This window comes from Lepus europaeus, chromosome 13 (genome assembly GCF_033115175.1).
Source record: "Lepus europaeus isolate LE1 chromosome 13, mLepTim1.pri, whole genome shotgun sequence".
Taxonomy (NCBI): domain Eukaryota; kingdom Metazoa; phylum Chordata; class Mammalia; order Lagomorpha; family Leporidae; genus Lepus; species Lepus europaeus.
The window spans coordinates 63,510,035-63,532,054 of record NC_084839.1 but is presented as its reverse complement, the minus strand read 5'-3'; the positions used below and the strand labels follow the sequence as shown (position 1 = coordinate 63,532,054).

Below are 22,020 nucleotides of genomic sequence, written 5' to 3'. Positions count from 1 at the left end.
TGTTCTATGTTCTATTGCAAGTTTTGTAGAATATGTTGTCCACTGGGATTAAGTTTCCAATTACACCATGGCATTGTTTTCTCATTAGGTGAAAGCCATCCAACTTTCCATTTTTCCTTCTTTGATTATGTCTGTGCGTGTAAGTGATTAGACTGATTTAATTGGTCATGAAAACCCAGATAGTAAATGATTAAGGTAAATGCAGCCAGTTGGTTTAGACATAGCCTTAATAACTGCTTTCCAGAGACTTCTTATAAATGCCACTGTGTTCATTTGAGTTGTGAGATTGAGCTCCTTCTCTCAATCTCTAACTCCCCTTTCTTGTCCTGACCTTATTGGGGTTTATATTGATTCCTTTTTTTAATAAAGAAAAACAAAGTGTCAAAATTTTAGTACAGAAAAAAAGATTCACTAGAATAATTTATTAAACATGTCTATTTATACACCAGACATCATGCTAGGCATGTGATATATTGTGGTAAACAAAGCACCCTTCTGTCTTAGTGTGTAAAGTCTACTGAGTAAGATATGTGGGTTCCATTTACTGTGGAAACTAAGACTCAATAAATAAAAACTATTAGTCTTGTAGGGGATTATTATTGCATAATAATTACATAATATTGTTATGTGTTATGCTATTAATTATATAATCATTTTACAAGATAATGGGTGTTCTAGTTTTCTGCTGCTTTCCCAGCCACATTAGCAGGGAGCTGGATCAGAAGCAGAGCAGCTAGAACACGAACCATTGCTCGTATGGCATGTCAGCCTTGTGGGCAGTGGCTTAACCCTCTGTACCACAAAACCAACCACTGTAGCTCTCTTTACTCTAGCCAAGAGTTCTAAAAATATAAACTCTAAAAGTACAAGCATCATCCTTTTATAATAAGATACCAGCTATTCAACTGTAATATATTTACATTTTTAAAAGCCTATTTTTTCATTTTAGATCCCTGTTGTGAGGTAGCTGCCCCCATTCTGCTGGGAATTGGGATGGAGGAATTTTCACTTGTTTCACATTCCAGCTATATAGCAAACCTGAGAAAGTTTGCTTCCTCTAAGTCCCCAGGTGCTTTCCTTAATTAGTCCAGCTTGTGACTAGGCTTCGACCAGTTATGTACACTGGTCTGTGGCATAGTTTAATGGTCACAGCAGCACAATGGCACCCAAGTTTTATGATATCCAGCTGTGGAATGTATCACAGTGCCTCTGAGGCCTCGCTTACTGGAATCATTGTTCAGTTTTGATGTGCCATCTGTTGTCCGGATCTTCCTAAGTAGTTTTCTGGGCTGGCTTCCTTTTCACTGGGAGTGGAAGAAGTTGTCAAAAGCTCAGTGCATTCTTTGCTGCATTGTAAAACCATCAGGACTTAATTAGGGGAAAATTCTTCAGCAACAATTGATTAGTTGAACTATCATTCATTTTCAAGTACTTTCTTTTTATTAAAAATTACTTGAAAGTTGTTGGATGCCCAGCTTTGGGTTTTTTGAGCATGTACCCTATCTATTTACATCCTGTTCTTAGACTTTTGTATAATTAGATTGTAGTTTATAAACTACTTCTGGCTGGAACTTGTTAGAAACTCTCATTTATATCTGTAGATTTGCTAACTAAGCTAGAAAATAGAGAAGTAGAGCTTATTAAACATGACATCTTTGAGTTTTCAGAAAGTGTTTTAGACCATTATCTAGGCCTTTGGAAAATCTTCATGTTTGTCTCTGGCTCTACCCCTGAAATTTTAGGCCCTTTTGGATTTTCAGAGAAGTTGCAACTATATGCTTCAGATTCATTTGTAATTACCTTATTTAAAATTAGCTCAGGAAGCTATTGTTTTGTAAGAACATGGTCTTTGAGGTTAATGTGATCCATTTTATGTTCTTTTTCATCTTTAAGCAGGGAAAAATTCTTAATGACATTTCACCTGAAAATCAAAAATTGGCTTATTTTGTAATGCTGGAGTTGCTGACAGTACTGAATGCAACCCAGTGGGTTGCACCACATTCCATGTTGGTCTCAGAAGCAGAATAGACACAGATTTATGAATGTGCCATTGGGTCACTGGGCAGCACTTGGCCAGTTTGCAGTTGAGGTTTCTCTCGGAACTAAGGAAGATTCACCTCCATGGTGATGTATAGGTAATGACTGGGCCTATTCTCTGGTGAATTCATAGTAGGCCTTTAAGAGGTTTGGGAATACAGTATCATTTAGAGTTGAATCTCTCATTATTGAAAATGTTTAGAAATGGAGAGAAAAGCTCTGCACAGAAAGACAAGCACCTTTATTAACCCAAAAATGAAACAGCAGTTACGGACCAAAAATTCAGGTCAAAATATAAAGGAAATGAAAAAAGAAACATGGCTAAATGAAACTGCTTGAAGAAATCCATAGAGAAATGGGAAAGGTGAAGAGATGGATTGCTATTATAATAGTGACACTAAACATGGCTAGTAACCAGTCATCTGAATGGGAACTTGCTTCACAAACAGATTCCTTGGCCTTGGAATGAGTTAGTGTGGGCATCTGTGTTTTTAAAAGCTCCTCAAATAATTCTGATGATCAACCTAGATTTGGAACCACATAGTTATGGGAAATAAATTGTGGACTCTTCACACACACACACACACACACACGTGAATGTACTCTTATCAAGAGGAAATTGAAGTCCAATCTGGACCATAACATTCTGTCTTCAGCCCCTGAAATTTGACCCTGCCCTTCTTCAAACTTTGGGAACAATTTCAGCTAAATCAGCAATTGTCTTTCCACATTCTTCTCCACAGTTCAGAGTGCTTCTTCCACCAGCTCTCAAACCAGGGCCTGAAGCAGATGAGGAGAACAAAGCAAAATATTAACATCTATAATTGTGGAGAAGTACTTACTTGGCATTTCTTTAGCTTTCCTTCTGGCCCACAGCTTTACTATATACTTCATGATGAAAATATAGTGTCATCACTGGTGTAATGACAGATGCTTGTATCCTTCAAACCATTATTACAGATTTTATTGCTTTTTGGAAACTTGTCAATATCTTCAATGGAATTTCTCAATTGCCCAAATGGAGTTGAGTAGACAGGTTGTTGAGCACAACAAGCCTTGTTGAGTTAGGCAGAGCCCTAAGATGGTAAATTTATAACATCAGATTGCCCATCCAGCAAGGGCAGTGCCTTTCCCACATCTGACTTGAGAAACACCCAGTACCAGGACTGATTGTTTGCTTCAAGACAATGTTTGGGAATATGTCCCACTTGATTTCAACAATTAAGTGCAACAGGTGAAAGCTCTTCTTATTTTATTGGACTAGCATTTTCAACAGCTATTAATGAGCCAAACGCTATGCAACTTCATAAATGAGGGGATTTAGCTATCATCATGTATAAATCCTCCCCCAATTTACCTGCTCTACTCTGAAGGCAGGATCTGAAAAAGGAAACAATAATGTTTTGGAAAATGATGACATTCTGTAAATAAAATCTGGCAGCAAAAGTTCTTGGCAGAAATAACACTCGAGTCAACATGTCTCAATTTATTGCTATGTGAATCAGAAATTAATTCTTCTTCCATCATTTCTGTACTTCTGAAACATGATATCATTAACAGAACCTGAAGACTCTATGAGTACCTAGACTCTTAATATAATAAGCCAAGTAAATAAATAGTTGAAAAGTAAATTTGTTATCTCGAAGTTTTCTGGGGGAATTGAGTTTACAGTGACTGTAATATATGGAGCTGCCAAAAAGTGTACAGAGGATGGGAGCTGTGGAATTATTATGACTTGGGTGTCCTTTGGGGCATTTGTATTCTCTGGGTGATAAGAAAACCCAAATACTCAATGTCTATATTGATTAGAGAAATTCTTGCTGGAATTATTTTTAATTCAGCATCTTTGAGTACTTTCTTCATCTGCAAAGAATGACATAAGCTCTGAATCTGCTTTTGGAGTCCTTCCTAGCCTGTTCCTCCTCTTGCCTTCTAATTTTCCATCCAAGTATCATGGTGGTATGAAAATCTCTGGGTGTATTACTTAGGAAAATTTAATTGCTCTTGATATTTCTTGGTAAAACAATTTGACAGAGTATTTTGGCTGTGAAAAGTTCAGCCCTGAGTCAAGATCTAGAGGGATGAGGTCCAATGGGGGTACTTGATTGCCTTCATATGTGAAGACTAGAAAACTTTTATGTAGAAACTTTATATGTGAGCAAACAGAGATAGAGAAGATCCAGGAAACCTGGAAACATGGAGCTCCAAGAAGATCAAGGGACAATGAATGGCATGGCAACATGGTGACTGATGTGGATGGTGGAAGCATGAGCAAGGGACATTTTATAATAGCAATGCTTAATATTAGGTTTTAAATAGTGTGCCGCACTGTTCTGGGCTGGAAAATAAACCTGCTGAGTCACAGGTAGAGTCCGTCATGTGTGCCTTCTTGTGTTGATGATCACTCTGCAGAGGAATTAAACAGACATGGAACTGCATTCCTCACGGAGGTCAGGCTAAGGTGGTGCGAATATTGTCACAGAGACACTGGGAGAGTCAGAATTCAGGCAAAGCAGCTGGTGGGAGCAGGAGGACATTAAGAGACAAATAAGAACCTGAAACTTCACCCTTGTCTGAGTTGCCATCACATCTCATAGGCACCACTGTGATTGCATCTCACTGGTCTTGCTTTCTCTCTCTTGCCTGTAGCCCATTCTCTACAACAGCAACCAAAGTGAACTTTTAAAAATATAAGCCTTATCATCCCTTTTGGAATAAAACCTATGTTCTTTGCCTTGATCAACAATGCAAGGTCATGGCCGCCACACTGACCTTTCCCCCACATCCACCTCACTTCCCATGGTTTCTCCACACTGGTCTCCTTACCATTTCTCCTACATACCAGGATCCTTGTCACAGAGTTTTGTACTTTGTGTCACTTCTTCCAGTGTGCACTTTGCCCAGATTCAGGCATAGCTGGCTCCCAGACATCATTCAGATCCTAACTTAAAAGTCACCTTTGCGGAGCCAGTGCCGTGGCTCACTTGGTTAATCCTCTGTCTGTGGTGCCAGCATCCATATGGGCACTGCATTCTAGTCCTGATTGCTCCTCTTCCAGTCCAGCTCTCTGCTGTGGCCTGGGAGGGCAGTGGAGGATGGCCCAAGTCCTTGGGCCCTGCACCCGCATGGGAGACCAGGGGGAAGCACCTGGCTCCTGGCTTCGGATCAGCATAGCTCCGGCCATGGAGGCCATTTTGGGGGGTGAACCAATGGAAGGAAGACCTTTCTCTCTGTATCTCTGTCTCTCACTGTCTAACTCTATCTGTCAAAAAAAAAAAAAAAAGTCACCTTTGCCAAGAAACCTTCCCAGACAATTCTGTTTATAACACTGTCCCTCAATTTATATTTTATTCTTCATCTCACTTCATTTTTCTTTGTAGTACTTACCATTATCTTTGACTTTTCTTTTCTTTTTTCTTTTTCTTTTTATTTATTTGACAGATAGAGTTACAGACAGTGAGAGAGAGACAAAGAGAAAGGTCTTCCGTTGGTTCACTCCCCAAATGGATGCCTCGGCTGGCATTGCACCAATCCGAAGGCAGGAGCCAGGTGCTTCTCCCTGGTCTCCCATGCGGGTGCAGGGCCCAAGCACTTGGGCCATCCTCCACTTCCCTTTCGGGCCACAGCAGAGAGCTGGACTGGAAGAGGAGCAACTGAGACTAGAACCCGGCTCCCATATGGGATGCTGTCAGCGCAGGCAGAGGATTAACCAAGTGAGCCACGTGCCGGCCCCCATTATCTTTGACTATTACTTAGCTCTGTATTTCCTGTCTGTTTCTCTGTGGCAAGCTCTAGAATGGCCCCTGATTATCCTTGTCTTCTGGTATTTATGTTCTTGTGCTAACCCTTTTCATCTACAGTGTGGGTTGGGCCCTGTGACTTCTTTCTGTTGAATAGTATTCAGTTACAGGACAACTGTGACTTGGTTCTTGTCCTCTTTATATCTCTGACACCCTCTCCCTGGGAGTCCTTGCTCTGGGAGCAGCAAGCTGCCCTGTTGTGAATACTTTCAGAGAGGTCCATGTGGCGAGGAACTCACATCTCTGGCTAACGAGGACCTAGGCCTGTCTCAGCCCTTTGAGTGATTTTGGAAGCATACGTTCTCTTAGATGGGCTTTGAGATGACCATAGCCCTAACTGACACATTATACCCTTATGATCCTGAGTCAGAGGTCCCAACTATCCAACATTCAGATTCCTCACTCACAGAAAATATCAGACGATAAAAGTTCCTTGTTATAAGTTGATAAGTTGTGGGATAATAGCAATAGATAGCAAACATGCTGAGCATAAGCTCTACTAGGGAGTGACTGTCTCTGACTTGTTTCATGCTTTCTCCCATGCAGATAAACTAATGCTTGGCACCCACAAGGCACTCAATAAATACTGAGTTTAAATGAGTGAATGAGTATTAGGGTGGGGTGGAAGACAGTGGGTCTCTTAAAATTTGTGGGATGACATTGATATTTAAAGCTAAGACTGTTCTTAAAATTCAAAGAGGCTCCCGAAGTCTCAAGAGTCCTCACCCAACAGACATACAGGCTCATGATCCTAATCTCTTGATCTTGATAATTGACGCCGGTCTTTGTTGCTCAGCACACCTTCACTGACAAGTCCAAGCTCAAGGTGGGGTAAACGCTCCACTGTCACTGTGTGCATCTGGAGAAATGAGTCAGACCTCCCATCCTTTCCGCACTATAAAGACCTCACAGGACTGTTGGAAATACATGGAATAGAATACGTAATGGGCTGCGGTTTGTTCTCGATGCATGGTGGTCTCCTCCACTTCTGGGAGCGTATTATCTAATGAGGAGACAAAGTGTGTACCTACGAAAGACAATTCACAACTCTCCACATGGGGCGTGATGCTATGTTCAGCACCAGATGTTTTTGAGGCAGGAATTATAATGGAATAATTATTTTCTAGTTCTTCCTTTCTGCAGGAGAGGATGTTAGATACACATTTTTTTTTTCACCTGGAAGTACTACTGGTGAACCTCATAATTTTTCCTCAACAAGTGTTAGGAAGGAAAAAAATGTTGAAAATGATAAAGTAATCCAAGCTCCAACTGTGAAAATCTAGAAATACAGTAGGGAAACAGGACAAGAGTATGAGACGTTTACTCTGACACACGTGGCAGGCAGCATGCAGGCAACAGCGGCAGCCCCTAAATGGGGAAAGCAGGCAATGCAGGACCAGGGAAGCACACAGAAAGGCAGGCTCTGCAGGGGATGGAGGCGAATCCAAGGGTGGAGGCAAGATGAATGAGGAGACCTCCAGAGACTCTGAGAGCAGGAGCCCAGCTCCAAGGACAACAGAGGGAGAGGAGCCAGAGGAGACTGCCAGGAGAAGCTGTGCATGACCCAATTACTTTGAGCAGCTCAGGCAGCAAGAGGAGAAGGCCAATGCCTGTGCCGTTGAGCAGGACCAGGTGGTAGGGCACCTGAGCTTGAGCAGAGGGGCAGGCTGTGGAAATCGTTGGCAAAGGAGGTTCCGGCCCCAGCCCCATCAACATTCAGCTTTTACAGGGGCTATCAGCTTTCCATCACATGCTTGGCCATTACCCCTGGATGCCTTGACCATCGTCCCCACTGCCAAAGACTGCACCATTGTTAAGTGGAGCATGGGGAGTGGTTGGGAGCTGCATGTGATTCCTCACGCCAAGAAGGGCGCAGAGGAGAATCTCCCTGGCCACAGCAGCCAAACCCCTTGCATAGCCATCTCATCCCAATGGCAATTACCTGGTCTCAGGCAACAGCAGCAAGCTCATTCTTTTCTGAAAGGCCCAGAGCTGCCGGCACCTATACAACTGCACGGGACATCGGGACACCATGTTGGGGCTGCCGTGCCACAGAGGTACCCACCAGCTCCACAGCACCTCCTAAGACTGCTCTATGAAGGTGCAGAACGTGGTGGGGAACTGCAACGTGGAGATACTCTTTGGACACCAAGCCACTGTGCTGCCCTGGACGGCCTGCTAGAAGTGCTGTGTGATGGCTGGGGGCCAGGACAGGACTGTGTGTGTGTGTCTCTGTGTGTGTGTGTCTGTGTGTAGAAGACCCCCAAGGAGTCCCAGCTTGACTTCTCCATCCACCAGAGCTCCAACGACTACATCCACCTCATCAATGAGGAGCCCATGGTTTTGGGGGCAGACCATGGCTCCGTGGCTCTGTGGGACCTCCCCAAGAAGCAGCCCCTTGTTGTGCAGCATGATGCCACGGGCTATTCAGGCAATGGAGCTTGGAGCAGCCCTTCTGGGTGTCTTCCGTGGCCGCCTTGACCTGGTTGCCACAGGCTCCTTTGGCTCCTGTGTGAGGCTTTGGCAGTGTGGGGAGGGCTTCCGGCAGCTGAGTCTTTGGACACCCGCCTGTTGGGTTTCATCAACAGCCTCGAGTTCTCCAGCACGAGGAACTTTCTGGTGGCCAGGATGGGGCAGGAGTGCATGCTTGGTGGATGGTGGCAGATCAAAGAGGCTGGCGACTCCCTGTGCATCATCCTGCTCCACAGGGTCTGGGGGTCCACAGCTTCAGGCTCCGGATTCTCTCGTTCTCCTTGTTTAAGTCCTTCCCAGGCCATGCCCTGGTCCCTGCCCTTCTGTGCATTAAATCCTCCTCTTGAAAAAAAAAAAAAAGAGAGAGAAATGACATTTGTTCCTGCCCCTGATTTTGTCACAGTGAATGTTTCATGCACTTTAAGGAGAATTCACTCTTCCTAAAGCCTGAGCATCCATTTCTAGGAGAGTTGACAGAGTCTCTCAATGCATACACTAGAAGAAAATATTCTGAAAAGAATTATCCCCCCCCATGGCTTACTGTACGTTATATGAAGAATTCCTTTGGATTCTAAAGAAAAAATAATAATTCTTTTTCTTTTGTCATATGCTAATATTCAGATTCTGGGCACTTATAAGGAGAATGAATGGAGTGAAATATTTCAGAAATTTCCAGCTTTCTGAAAGAAATTTTACCTTTGAAGGAAAATAATGGCCTAATATAAACCACATTGGAATCAGCACATCTAATCCTATGGAGAAAAAGTGACCATGGCTGTCTACACGTATAGGCAGGTCATTCAAGCTGGTTCAAAAATCCCACTTTCATCGGTGGTCTGTATGTGTCCACGTAGTGACAAATTGCCCCAGCAGGGCTCTTGAGGTGTTGGCGCCATCAGTGAGTGCCAGATGGAAAGTGGTGAAAGTTCTGATTTGTACCTTTCAGACCGGAGGCACTTGCCAAAATGGATGGGTCCTTCTGGCCACCTTTTCCAAGTACAGCCACAGGTATTCAGTTGAAGCCTGTGGGTGAGAAAGACATAAACAGGTGCTATAAATTAGTCAGACCAGAAATCCACAGGCCATTTAGTAACTGGTGAACTCAATGGCCCAAAAGAACAAAGGAGGTCTCTTTTCATCAGAATGATTAGGCTCATTCAACGAATATTTAGTGGGCACACACTTTCTGAAGTCAGAAGAGCCACTGACAAGGTCTCTTATTTAAAGAGTGCCTAAAGTGAGGAGCAAAACCCCAAACCACCTGGGACGGTCTGGATCTGACTACGGATGGCAGCCCAATGGAAAGAAAGAGCCACTGTCTCAAGGGCAGAAGGGACAACCTAGATGTTGTGACATCCATCCTGTCCGCACTTTTCATGGTGTGAATTTTCTGCCTTGGTTTGCCCAGGCCAAGACTTCACATTTTGGAAGAAGTACAGTTTTGCTATAGTATTTCCCAAACCAGTCAATTATCTAGTGAGAGTGAAAGAGCATTGTTTCTCAACCGAATTTTAAATTTCATCTCCCAGAGTTTGCATCTTTGGGTAGCAACTGTTGAATCCTAAAGCTAAAAGGGAAAAAGTTGAAAAATGAGTTTTCTCCATGGTCCTGGCTTCTACTATTCTTGAAGAATGAAAAATGGCCATTGCATCTTCTGGTAATGTTTTATCATATTTATAGTTAATTATTTTTTATCATATCTAACTTAAGTTGCTCAAGCAGTATTTTTTTTTTGTCTTATAATTTTCGCTCCTGGATAGTTGAGGAGTAACTGGTCACAAGTCTCTTATGACAATGGTGATCAAATTCTTACCTGAGTGTTTTTCAGATCCAATTCCTGCTAATTCTTTCTGGGCAACACACAAAAAGCCTGCTAAATGGGATACCAAATACAATGATACTGAGTTTTTCCTATTTGTTGGACATTGAACCAAGTGTTTTATCCAGATTATCTCAATCATTCCCCACAACAAGCCTATTGAGGTTGGGTCCATCATTTCCTTTCTTTTAGGAGTGGGAAAACTGAAGTTTAAAGAAAGATCGAAACATTACAATCAATCCCAGGTGGGAAGTTGTGGAGCTGGGATGTGTGTGACAGTGCCCAAGTATACAACTATAGAAACAAGATTGTCTTGTCTTTTGTGCTAACAGAGCCAAATATTGAATTGAGCGACTATTTTTTAATATTTATTTTATTTATTTGAAAGGCAGAGTTAAAGAGAGATGGTGTGATAGAGATCTTCAATCTTCTGGTTCACTCCCCAAATAGTTACAAAAGCTGGAGCTGGGTCAGTAGCTAGGAGCTTCATCTAGGTCTTCCATGTGGGTGCAGGGGTCCAAGGATTTGGGCCATCCTTTAATGCTTTCCCTGGCAAATTATCCAGGAGCTGGATTGTAAGTGGAGCAGCCAGGACTTGAACTGGCACCATACAGGATATTGGTGTTTCAGGTGGCAGCTTAACCCATCAAACCACAACCCCAGCCCCTGAGTTACTGTTAACGAATCAACATACCACTTTTTAAAAGTGTGTTCATGTTCTAGTTGATGGCTGTTTGTCACTCAAGTGTTTACAAAATCAAGGGATAATTTTTTTTTCTAGACTCTAACCTTCTGTCCAAACATACTCTTAAGCCTTTGTTTAATCTTCAACTTCAAATCTAAAAAACATGCTAGTTGGTGATATGTATAATACCTTTGGCTATTTTCTTTGGGGATATGAGTCTTCTTATTTACCTCTTTAAGCCAATAGCTCTCAACCATGACTGTTAGAATCACATAGAGAAGCTTTTAAAGCTCCTGATGTCCAGTCGCACCCATGATCAATTAAATTAGAATCTCTGGATGATACCCAGGTGATTACAATGAGTATCCAAGGTTGAAACTACTGATTTAAGTAATTCTTCCTTGAACTTTATCCTTTTTTGTTTAAGACTTATTTTATTTATTTGAAAGGCAGAGTTATAGGGAAAGGAAGAAGGAGGGAGAGAAAGAGTAAGAGAGAGACACACACAAAGAGAGACAGAGACAGAGAAATATCTTCCATCCACTTGTTCACTATCCAAATGTCTACACAACTAGGGCAAGGTCAGGCTGAAGTCAGGAGCATAGAATATCACCCAGGTCACCTATGTGGGTGGTAGGGGCCCAAGTAGTTGGGCCATATTCTCCTGCTTTCCCAGAAGTATTACCAAGGAGCTAAATGGGAAGTGAAGCAGCCAGGACCCAAACCGGTACTCATAAGGGATGCTGACATCCCAGGCCACAGCTTATCCTGCTGTGCCACAATGCCAGCCCTTGGGCTTTATCCTTCTCCATCTAGTTCACCTAGTCTGCTTTGGCTTTGGCTCATCTTGCCCAAGCTATGATTTGGCCAATTCAATGTCCATTCTCAAATGCTATGTAATTACCTGCCTCTATTCCAGAGGCTAAAGAAACTAAATATTCCCTCTCTCGACTCCCTTGTAGTTGGAGGTGCACACAATACAGTAATGTCCAAAGACAAGAAAATGAATGCCTGCTAAGGGCCCCTGAAATGTCTGCACATCCAGGTATTTCCAATAATGTGTTAGTCAGCTCAGGATTTTTCACTTTTCATCTGAATGTTTACATTTGTCTCGATGTTTCCATAGACGTAGACTGAGCATGTGACTCGAGTCACAGGTAATTTGAGGATTTTACCACTTTTTATTGAAGATTTATTCTCTTTCCGTTTTCTCAAGACTACAGAGTCCATGTCAGAAGTGTCCTACAGAGAAGATAAAGGCTAGAGACCTTGAGAACCCTAAGATCTTTGAAATTCTGTTGGGATTATTGTGAAATGATCACCTATGAAGTGCTTGTTGGACATAATTTCCATTATCATACATGTGATACATGTGGGGGGAAACCTGAGGGATTAGAGCTGATACAGTATAGAGTTACAAGACAGAAAACACTGATTCTGAGCCCTTACATGTATAATGTGTGTGTGTGATTGATTTGCCAATTTTTTAACTTTTTATGAAAGTATAATGTAGAAAAAAAGTGTACTTTTATAAAATAGAACTCAAAGAATTTCTAAAAATTCATCTTTGCACCCCGTATGCAGGTCAAGAAGCAGAACATCACCAAGACCCTAAAAACCCTTGCTGTCATGTTCAGTGACTACTTTCTTAAGCAAGGATAACCACATCGCTGCTGTTCTCTACTTTCTATAAAACAAACCAATGAGTAGAAGAGCAAGGTCACCTCTTGTCTTGTTTTACGTGCTGTCTATTGAGATGGAGAAGTCAAACCTGTACCATGGCACATTTAATTACGGGAAAATGAAAAGAAAGAAATAAAATCCAAGCCAACAAAGCAAAGATTTAAGTTGGCATCACTTTCCATATAATTGTGATGCTGGCAGACACTCAATAAACATATCAGCATTGTTAAAATGATTTATCAGCCAAATAGTTGAATGTAAAATATTATCAATACAGGTGTCATCATTGATCTTTCTTGGGTCTCACTGCTGAAGAATGGGGCTGTAAGATGATTTCAACAAACAATCCTTGACAGGAAACCAAAGGCAACAAGACACAGGGACAGACAGCTGACAAATGCAGTATGGGGCCATTAAAGCATGTGATGAATTTGCTAGGAAAGTATATATTTGTGCAAGAGGTGAGCTCATATCTCCCATAAATTTGTCAGCCATGACACAGTGTTCTCCGGCTTGGCATGAGTAATGCCTTGCTATTTGCTGCCTTTGTCTGGCAAAAGCTCTATCAGTCACTCCAGGGTTATTTACAAAGAAACGTGTCTATCTGTTACAAGGACATGACTTTGCTGCTAAAAGATAACAAAAGAGGAAATCAGGCAGTGGCCTCTCAGCGAGGGATGCGTCTTTTCCAGACAAGCTCTGGACTGGAATGAATCAGATGGACGGCAATTGGCCGGGCTGGCCCAGTGCCTGGCATGACCAGCCTTAGTGCATTTATCCACACTGATTAGATTAGAAATTATTAATAGGGGGCTACGGAGTAGAGCAAAAGGTCATTTAGAGTTTAATTCTGTTCTCAGATAACTTCATTTCGGCTGATGGGATTGTTATTGTAGGGGTTTTATATGTTTATAGGAAACAATATACTCAATAATGAAGTCCTGCCTCCTTCTGCAAGGTCAGGAAAGCTATTGTGTAGCTAGATTGAAGTCTTCACAATTGTGTTAATTAAGTAACAATGATTGGACTTGGTCTCCTCTTGAAATGCATTTAAGAGCCTAAAAGCTGCTGAGAATGTATTCTTTCAATATAAATATATACTAAAGCAAGTGAGACCAGAAAGCAGCCTGTGATTGAGTAAACAGAAGAGCTGACACAAAGCTTTTACTTAAGGAAGACAAGAGCCTGGTTGGCAGATGTAACTTCTTGCCACATAAATACAAACGTCTTGTCAGCTCAAGATTGAATGTAACAGGTCCTGTTTTCTTTACTCAATTCTTGATGAATTTAAATGATGAAGTTATAGAATCTGATGTTGATGGGACATTATGTCTCATCAGGTCCTTTGTTCCCACCCAGGCCTTCCTGTTTGAGGTAGATGATCAATGTATGTACAGCAAGATGCACTTCCTTCGTAGATAAAGGGTAATTTTCTCGGTTTTGCCTGATGGGTCAGGGCCTTAGAGACAGGGAGCTTAGCTCTATCTATAGTAAGGCCTCTGTTTGGGAGAGTTTATAATTCAGGCAATTAAACGTGCCAAAGATGGTGATAATTTTGCTTGTTTCAAAATATAAGATCCCTTAAACAGCTCAACAAGATTTGAGTGACTTTGAACAAAAAGTGGGCTCATGGAAAGCAGTCTCTTGTCATATGACCCTCAAAGACTACAGAAAACTTCAGTGCTCTGTTTAAAGAAATCTCCTTCCATATAGCACTGATGCAGTGATACTCCATTAAGAGGTACTTGGAGATAAAACTTGCTAACTGGTGATTGAGTTTTAGCTTTTCAACTTTCCCTCAACTTTTCCCACAAAAAATAATTACCATCCAGAGACAGAATGTGATTTTCCTGATAGGAGGAGAACTGGATATAAATGATGTCTTCCTGAATATAAATTTTTCAAAAGTAACCTCCACAGTGCCAGTGTTGTGGTGCAGTGGGTTAAGCCTTGACTTGCCACAACAGCATCACATGTGGAATGCCCATTAGAGTCCCAGCTGCTCCACTTGCAATTCAGCTTCCTGCTAATGTGCCTGGGAAGGCAGCAGATGATGGCCCAAATCCTTGGGTCTTTGTCACCCACATGGGAGACCTGGATGGAATTCTGGTCTCCTAACTTTAGCCTGAGCCAAACCCCAACTGTTGTAGCCATTTGGGGAGTGAATGAGTAGATGGAAACCTTATCACTCTCTCTCTCTCTTCTCCTTTATCCCTCTCTTTGTTGCTCTGCCATTCAAATAAATAAATAAATAAATAAATATTTTTTAAATTAAAATAATATTTAAGGCAATAATTTTTGTTCCCCAATGGATATTTGGCATTGTCTGGAGACACTGGTTATATCACCTGTTGGTGGGTGCTACTAGCATCAAGTGGGTAGAGGCCAGGTATGCTGCTGAACAATGTACAGTGCACAAGATGGCTCCCACAGCAAAGATTCATGCAGTTCAAAATGTCAATGGTGTGAAAGTTGAGGAAGCATACTCTAAGAAACCTTTGTGACCAATGAAGAATGTGGAGTTCAGAGAAATTACTCTGTGTAGCAAATGAAGACTTGGAACACTATGTGTGCTTGTGTGTGTGTGTGTGTATAATGACATTATAAATAATTATGTTCGAATTTAAAAAATATATTTTTTATAAAACCACTCATTTCAATGAAAACTTGTAGATAGAAAACATTTGGGTTTTTTTTTTCTATTATAAGATGAACTGCATGATTTTAGAGCTATTGTGGTATGGCAAAATGTCAAGACTCAAAAGTGTTGTAAGAAATATGCATGAGGTAGTACAATGTGCTGGACAAAAGGCTGGGCTGAGATCCCAAATATCTAAATGCAACTTTCTCATTAACTAAACATGAGCTTGATCAAGTCATTTAATCAGTCAGAGCCTTGGTTGCTGTTTCTGGTCAAACACTAAGATGGAGAAGCTTGACTCACATTATTCCATGGCGATTTCTACTCCTCAGCCGGAGTAATAGCCAAGACAAGGATTTCACCTTATTGAGGGTCACAGTCATCCTTTCCTTTACATTGCCACTGGCCTGACTCTAGTTTGGATCCTTGTGACCTCATATCTGTGCAGTCTCCTAGCTGATATGTTACTCTTGGGCATACTCTATAAAATGCTGCCATCTTGTCTGTTTAAACCATTACTTTGTTCATGTCCTTCCTCTCAAATTCTTCAATGGCTTCATTTTGCCTCTAAATGTCACCCTTGGTGTTACAACCCAGCTACTCTTTGAGCCACTCAAAAATCCTTTTCTGTACTTGTCCAGGCATTTTCCCTGCTTGGCTGTTTGCTGTCTCCATTGTATTAATGTATTCCTATCTTCTTCACAATGGTACACTCTAGACTGACAGTCTTGCTGCAAAACTTTGGTTCAGAAGAAGCTTCTCTCTTCATTATTATTTCTCTGCCATTGTTTATTTATGAATTCTCAGAAAGTTTACTAAAGTTTCCAGTGATATCTTTGACTGCTAAGGTTATATGAATATGCACATATGATCTGCAAAATGTATGTAGTAATTACAATTTTTGCCCTTGTCTATATATAAAATTTTCTTCTCCCTTCAGTGCCATCATTCACCCCCCTCAACCATCTAAGGAAAAACAGATGCATAGCACCACACTGAGCAGGCTTTACATGGACTAATAGGCAGTTTGACGGAAGAGGTAAAGATATACTTTGAGCCATTCTGTGTCTTCCATACTATTCATGATGGGCTAAAACTAAGACATTCTGGGCGAAAAGGATAAAGAAATTTTTCAAACATATTAATAAAAATATACTCATAAGTCACATGTTCTGATTTCTTATGTCTGAGCTTTGGCAAAGAAGGTATTAAAAGAAATTGATTTTATTTTGAACATGTTTTTCTTGTTAAAATTTCCAGTGTAATAAAAATAGTCTCCAGGATTAGGAGACTTTCTTGTTAATCTACAGAAAAATATTTTTATTGTTAAAACGTTTTCTTAACAATCTCCTTTTACTAAAAAAAAAAAAAAAACTCTATGTAAATGTATATATTGTAGTCCCAAAACTAGCTTTTTTGAGTATCAGTTGACACTTTTAACATAGTCTAAGGAGAACAGGTTTCTCTAGACTTCTAAGTGTAAATGAAATTATTAATTTTTTTAAACTTTTATTTAATGAATATAAATTTCCAAAGTACAGCTTATGGATTACAATGGCTCTCCCCCCCCCCCCAAATTATTAAATTTTGACATGGATTTGGAGAAAAATATCAATGCTGCTTAGTGTCATTGTGCATGTTTATGTATGTGTGTTTGGTAGGCAGGCTGGGACACAGATATAGGGTGTGGTTTTTATGGCCATACACAAATTAGCATATTCTTTTCATTGTTTTCCTTTTGACTTAAGCATAGTGAGAGTTAATGTGTGCCAGCACTTTTAATGTTATAGCCATTTGCCTTGCCTCTGTTGTAAAAATTTGTTTGCTCTCACTTTGTTTCTAAGTCTTGCAAATTTTATCCTTTTGAGGGTGGGGAACCTTTTTTCTGTCATTTGGATATTCATAGCATCACTCACAGGCCATACAAAATTGTCAACTTAAATATTGAACTGCTATAGATTTATTGAATTTTGAGTCCTCCCTGTGGTTGTCTTGGCAGGGCCAGGCCAAATGATTTTACAGGCCTTATACGGCTGAAGGTCTGGACATTCCCCACCATTGCAAAGGGTGGCATCTCTGCCGTACACTGCAGTATTCACTCCAGCATTTCCAAGTCTGGGCTGTGACTTGTTTTTCAGCATAGTCACCAACATGATTGCTGCAGTTACATGCAATTTTTCATTATTAGCCTTTGTTTCTTTATTCTGTGCATTTTCAGATGTTAATTGCTTTAACTGGAAAGCTCACTTGTTAAAAGGGCAATGTATCTTAATGTACTATTTCTCAAAATGTGGTCCCTGGACTATGAGCATCCATATCACATGACTACTTGTTAGAAAGGAAATTTCCTAGTCTCACATCTTGAATCAGGAGCTCTGAAGCTGGACAAGCAATTTGGGTTTGACCAACCTTCCAGAGGATTCTGTTGTAAGAATGAGTGTGAAAACCACTGAATTTATTAACACTGTGGCCTCTGAGGCAGACTGCCTGAATTCAAATATTTAACTTTCATATCATTTAGCCTTCCTGTGCCTCAATTTCCATCTCTGAATGGGATTATAATAGCATCATCCATCTAGATTTAGAGTGAAATTAAATTGAGAAAATGCATGGAAAACATTTGGCAAAAACCAGAGCCTCATAAGTACTTCAAAGTTTTAGCTACTAGTGTCCAAATTTTGCCCATTCTCAAGGTTTAGAACCCTTTTCCTCTTGGTCACCTTTCCAGTGCTTCCTAGTTTGGCTCCCCACTCAAATTCCCTCTTTTGAACATCCCTTCCACCTCTCTTCATCTTTTCCAATGTTGCCAAATTAGAGGGAAGAGGGCCGGCGCCATGGCTTTATAGGCTAATCCTCCGCCTGTGGCGCCAGCACACTGGGTTCTAGTCCCCATCGGGGCACCGGATTCTGTCCTGGTTGCTCCTCTTCCAGTCCAGCTCTCTGCTGTGGCCCAGGAGGGCAGTGGAGGATGGCCCAAGTGCTTGGGCCCTGCACCCGCATGGGAGACCAGGATAAGCACCTGGCTCCTGGTTTTGGATCAGCACAGTGCGCTGGCCGCAGTGCACCAGCTGCAACAGCCATTTTGGGGTGAACCAACGGAAAAAGGAAGACCTTTCTCTCTGTCTCTCTCACTGTCCACTCTGCCTGTCCAAAAAAAAAAAAAAAAAAAAACAAATTAGAGGGAAGGATGCATATATATTTTTTGTAGTCAAATACTAAGTTTTCACCTCACAAACTTATTTTGTTCTTGGAAAAGGAAACCTAACGATGAGCAAATACAGAGACACACAGACACATATTGATTTTTTTCCTTAGATCTGGTTTCTATTTTAAGGATAATGAATTTGTTTAGAGCCCGTAAGATTTTGTTTGGACTGTGAGAATGTGAGCCAGTGCCATCTTCCTGGCTTGTATAACCGATGTGAGGATGGATGCTGGTGTGTTTTTCCCTGGTTGCAGTGATGCATCATTCTTGTTTGTTCTAGATGCTTCTGGACTTGTTATCCTGTGTCATTTCTAACTGGTGCCAGTTTTTGACAAATGATAGTAGCAAGGCGTGGTTTACTACCTTAGGTTCCCATTTTCCCTGAGTGTTTGAATGTAATGATTTTAGAGACAGCCAAATGGCTAATGAGTCTTGCCCTCAGGAGCTCAGCACAAAGGGAGCCCTCACCAGCCTATCAGATGCCTCCTTGGAAAATGGTGGAAGTGTGAGAGCACAAGATGAATGGACATTTGTGTATCATATTCTTTGAGAATTGAATAGAGGATTTATGGTGTTCCCTGACTTGACACACTTCACACTTGTCATGTTGGCACATTACATTATACTCTGCTGCCCATGGGGTTTCTGATGATGTTTCAGAAACAGGTAATAGATGTCTCTGTGCTGTATCCATATGTTTGCAGAGAAAGACCCAATATTAAAAAACAAAGGCACAATAGAAACCATATCTATCTACCAAACACAAAAGCCAGCCCCCTGCTCTCTGTTGTCCCATTAGTCCCAGTTCCTTATGTAGCTGTGTGTAGCCCTTCTCTCACTAGAGATGCTCCACCTGAAATCACAATGGATTAAAAAATCAGCAAAGTGTCTATATGCACATTTTAACATTTGGACTTGTAACAACTGAAGACTACTATTCTGGCAACCACAGTCAGTAGAAAAGAACAGTGCATTAAGTACTCCAAACCCTTCATCTTAATGATGGCTTGGTTGTGGACCTGCTGCATGTGAGCTCAGATGACTCTCTTTAGCAGCATCCTAACTGCCTTATCTTTCACACGGGCACAAGACCATTTGTGTCTCCTGTCCATTCCCCTCCCAGGAGGAATACAAGAGGACTGGTCTTGAAAAACTGTACTTTCTGTAGTTTTTCAATTTGGAAAGTATAGAAGTGAGAGAAAACCACCTAGTTGACTATTCATGAGGCAGTTGGAATGCAAATATATTTACCCTCAGCTTTATAGAAAGAGAAACAGAGCATCTACAAAGGTGAGTGAGTGTTTCCAAGGAATACTAGAGGTGATGGACAGAGAAGGTCTGGACTCCTGCCTTCTGGTCCTTAGTGGAGGTACCCTGAGACTCTCATGTCTGTCTTATCCCAACAGTCCATGCCCAGAGGACCCCTGCTGCCTGGGTAGCAACATTTGCACTGCATTCAAGGTTAGAGGTCTTTGTCCATCTTTTGGGTGTGATTCTGCAATAGTCCTTCAGAAAGGTCCTAATAATGGCTCTTACCAAATTTTTCAGTAGCCAGGCAAAAAGAGGCCACAGAGGAGTTTCTAATAAGGAAAAGTTTTAAATTGGGGTTTTTGGTACAACTGAGTTTACATACTGAAAGTCTTGCCAGTTGCAGGTGAAATTAAAACTGGTATTTTTAGCTCTTGTTCATATATATTTGCTGTCTTTACAAACAGAAGGACACTTAATGCAGAAACTTTGATTTTTTTACTTCTTTATCATCTTCCCAGGTCCCCTTGATTGGTGTTCATTAAATATAGACTTGTCAACTTCAAGTAAAGACAGGTTGAAAACATTTGGAATAAGAAGAGAAAATCTCTGAGCTACAGTGCCTCATTTCACTTCCCAAATAAGTAAAGATCCCTTAAAAATGTTGTCAAAATATTCCCTAAATTCATTATTCCTGCTCCTATTTAAGGAATTTGAGGGGCTACTTAAAGTTTTTGTGGACCCTGTTTAATCCCATGGTGTTGGAATTGCCGAAAACTCTTTGTGTGATAAGGTGTAGGCAAACAGTCTAGCAACTTATCTTGCCTATTTATGCACAACAGTAATACTAACTTCCTCTGTGTCTTGCTCAGAGAATCTGCAGTCGAGGTGAAAGGTCTCAGAAACATACAAGAGTCCATTCCAGGAAGTGGTAGCAATGAAGAGACAACAGTGAATGTCTAAAAAATACCAGTATATCTCAAGCATGTATGCCCCCGACTTGAATTATGCTATTGAGTTCATGAGAAGGGTAATGTTAAGTATAACAGCACAACATTGGTCTATGTACCTAAATCATGATTATTTGATTTTTGCATACACTGACATTAGCCTTTGTATTATTTATCTATTGCTGTGCAACAAATAGCACCAGAATTAGCAGCTTAAAATGATACACATTCATTATGTCAGCGTTTCTGTGGTTCAAGGGTTGAGGCACAGCTTAGCTGAGTCTTTTGTTTCATACTTTCCCACGTGGTACAATCAACGTTTGGGTGTAGGGGCTGCATTCTCTTCTGATGCCTGAATTTAGGAAGATCTGCTTCCAAAGCCACTCACACGATTTGTGGTAGGACCTCGTTCCTCTTAGAGTATTTTCTGAAGGCTTCAGTTCCCTGCTAGCCATTGGCTGAAGGCCATGCTCAGAATTTTACCATTTGGGCCTAACATGGTAGATCATCCAAACAAGCAAACCCAGGAGGCTGCTAAAGACTGTTTACATCTTCCCAGAATTCATAAATTTTTTTTTTTTTGACAGGCAGAGTTAGACAGTGAGAGAGAGAGACAGAGAGAAAGGTCTTCATTCTGTTGGTTCACCCCCCTAATGGCCGCTACAGCCTATGCACTGCACAGATCTGAAGCCAGGAACCAGGTGCTTCCTCCTGGTCTCCCACGTGGGTGCAGGGCCCAAGGACTCGGGCCATCCTCCACTACCTTCCTGGGCCATCGCAGAGAGCTGTACTGGAAGAGGAGCAACCGGGACAGAATCCGGGGTGCCGGCACCGCAGGCAGAGGATTAGCCTAGTGAGCCACGGCGCCAGCCCAGAGTTCATAAGTTTTAAACCCAATGCCTGATGTGATGGTAATGGGAGGTGACTAGATAATGAAGGCAGAGGTTCACAAATGGGAATGGTGTTCTTATAAAAGGAGCCTCTGAGAGCTGCCTGTTTCCTTTTGCCATGTGAAGACACAGGGAAAAGATGGTTGTCCATGGGCCATGAAGTGGTTTATCACCAGGCTCCGAATATGTAGGCTCTTAGGCTTCCTCTTAGGCTCAGAGTTCCCAGAAGTGTGAGAAATAAATTTCTGTTGTTTATAAGCTACCCGTTCTCGGGTATTCTGTACTAGCTGCCAGAATTGACTACACAAAGGAAATCAAGAGATCTGCCAGCAAGGTGAAAGTCCCAATTTCTGTTACCGAATCACAGAATAGACATCCTATAACTTTTGCCGTATTCTTTTTATTAGAAGCAAGTGAGTAGGTCCAACCTATTTCCAGGGGAAGGGGAGGGAATTCCACGAAGTCATGCATACCAGGAGATGGAAATCGCTGGGGACCATCTGGGAAGACTGCCTTCCCAAACCTTCCATGTCCACCTCTGACAAAAGGAATCCATCATAGTTATTGCATGTGCTGTGAGCGCTGGGTGT

At 41.5% G+C, this 22,020-nt stretch overlaps 1 pseudogene; it reads left to right on the top strand.

The window, feature by feature from the left end:
- Window positions 1–8,753, top strand: part of LOC133772347 (U3 small nucleolar RNA-interacting protein 2-like) — a 72,106-nt pseudogene extending 63,353 nt beyond the window's left edge.
- The last annotated feature ends 13,267 nt before the right edge of the window (window positions 8,754–22,020 follow it).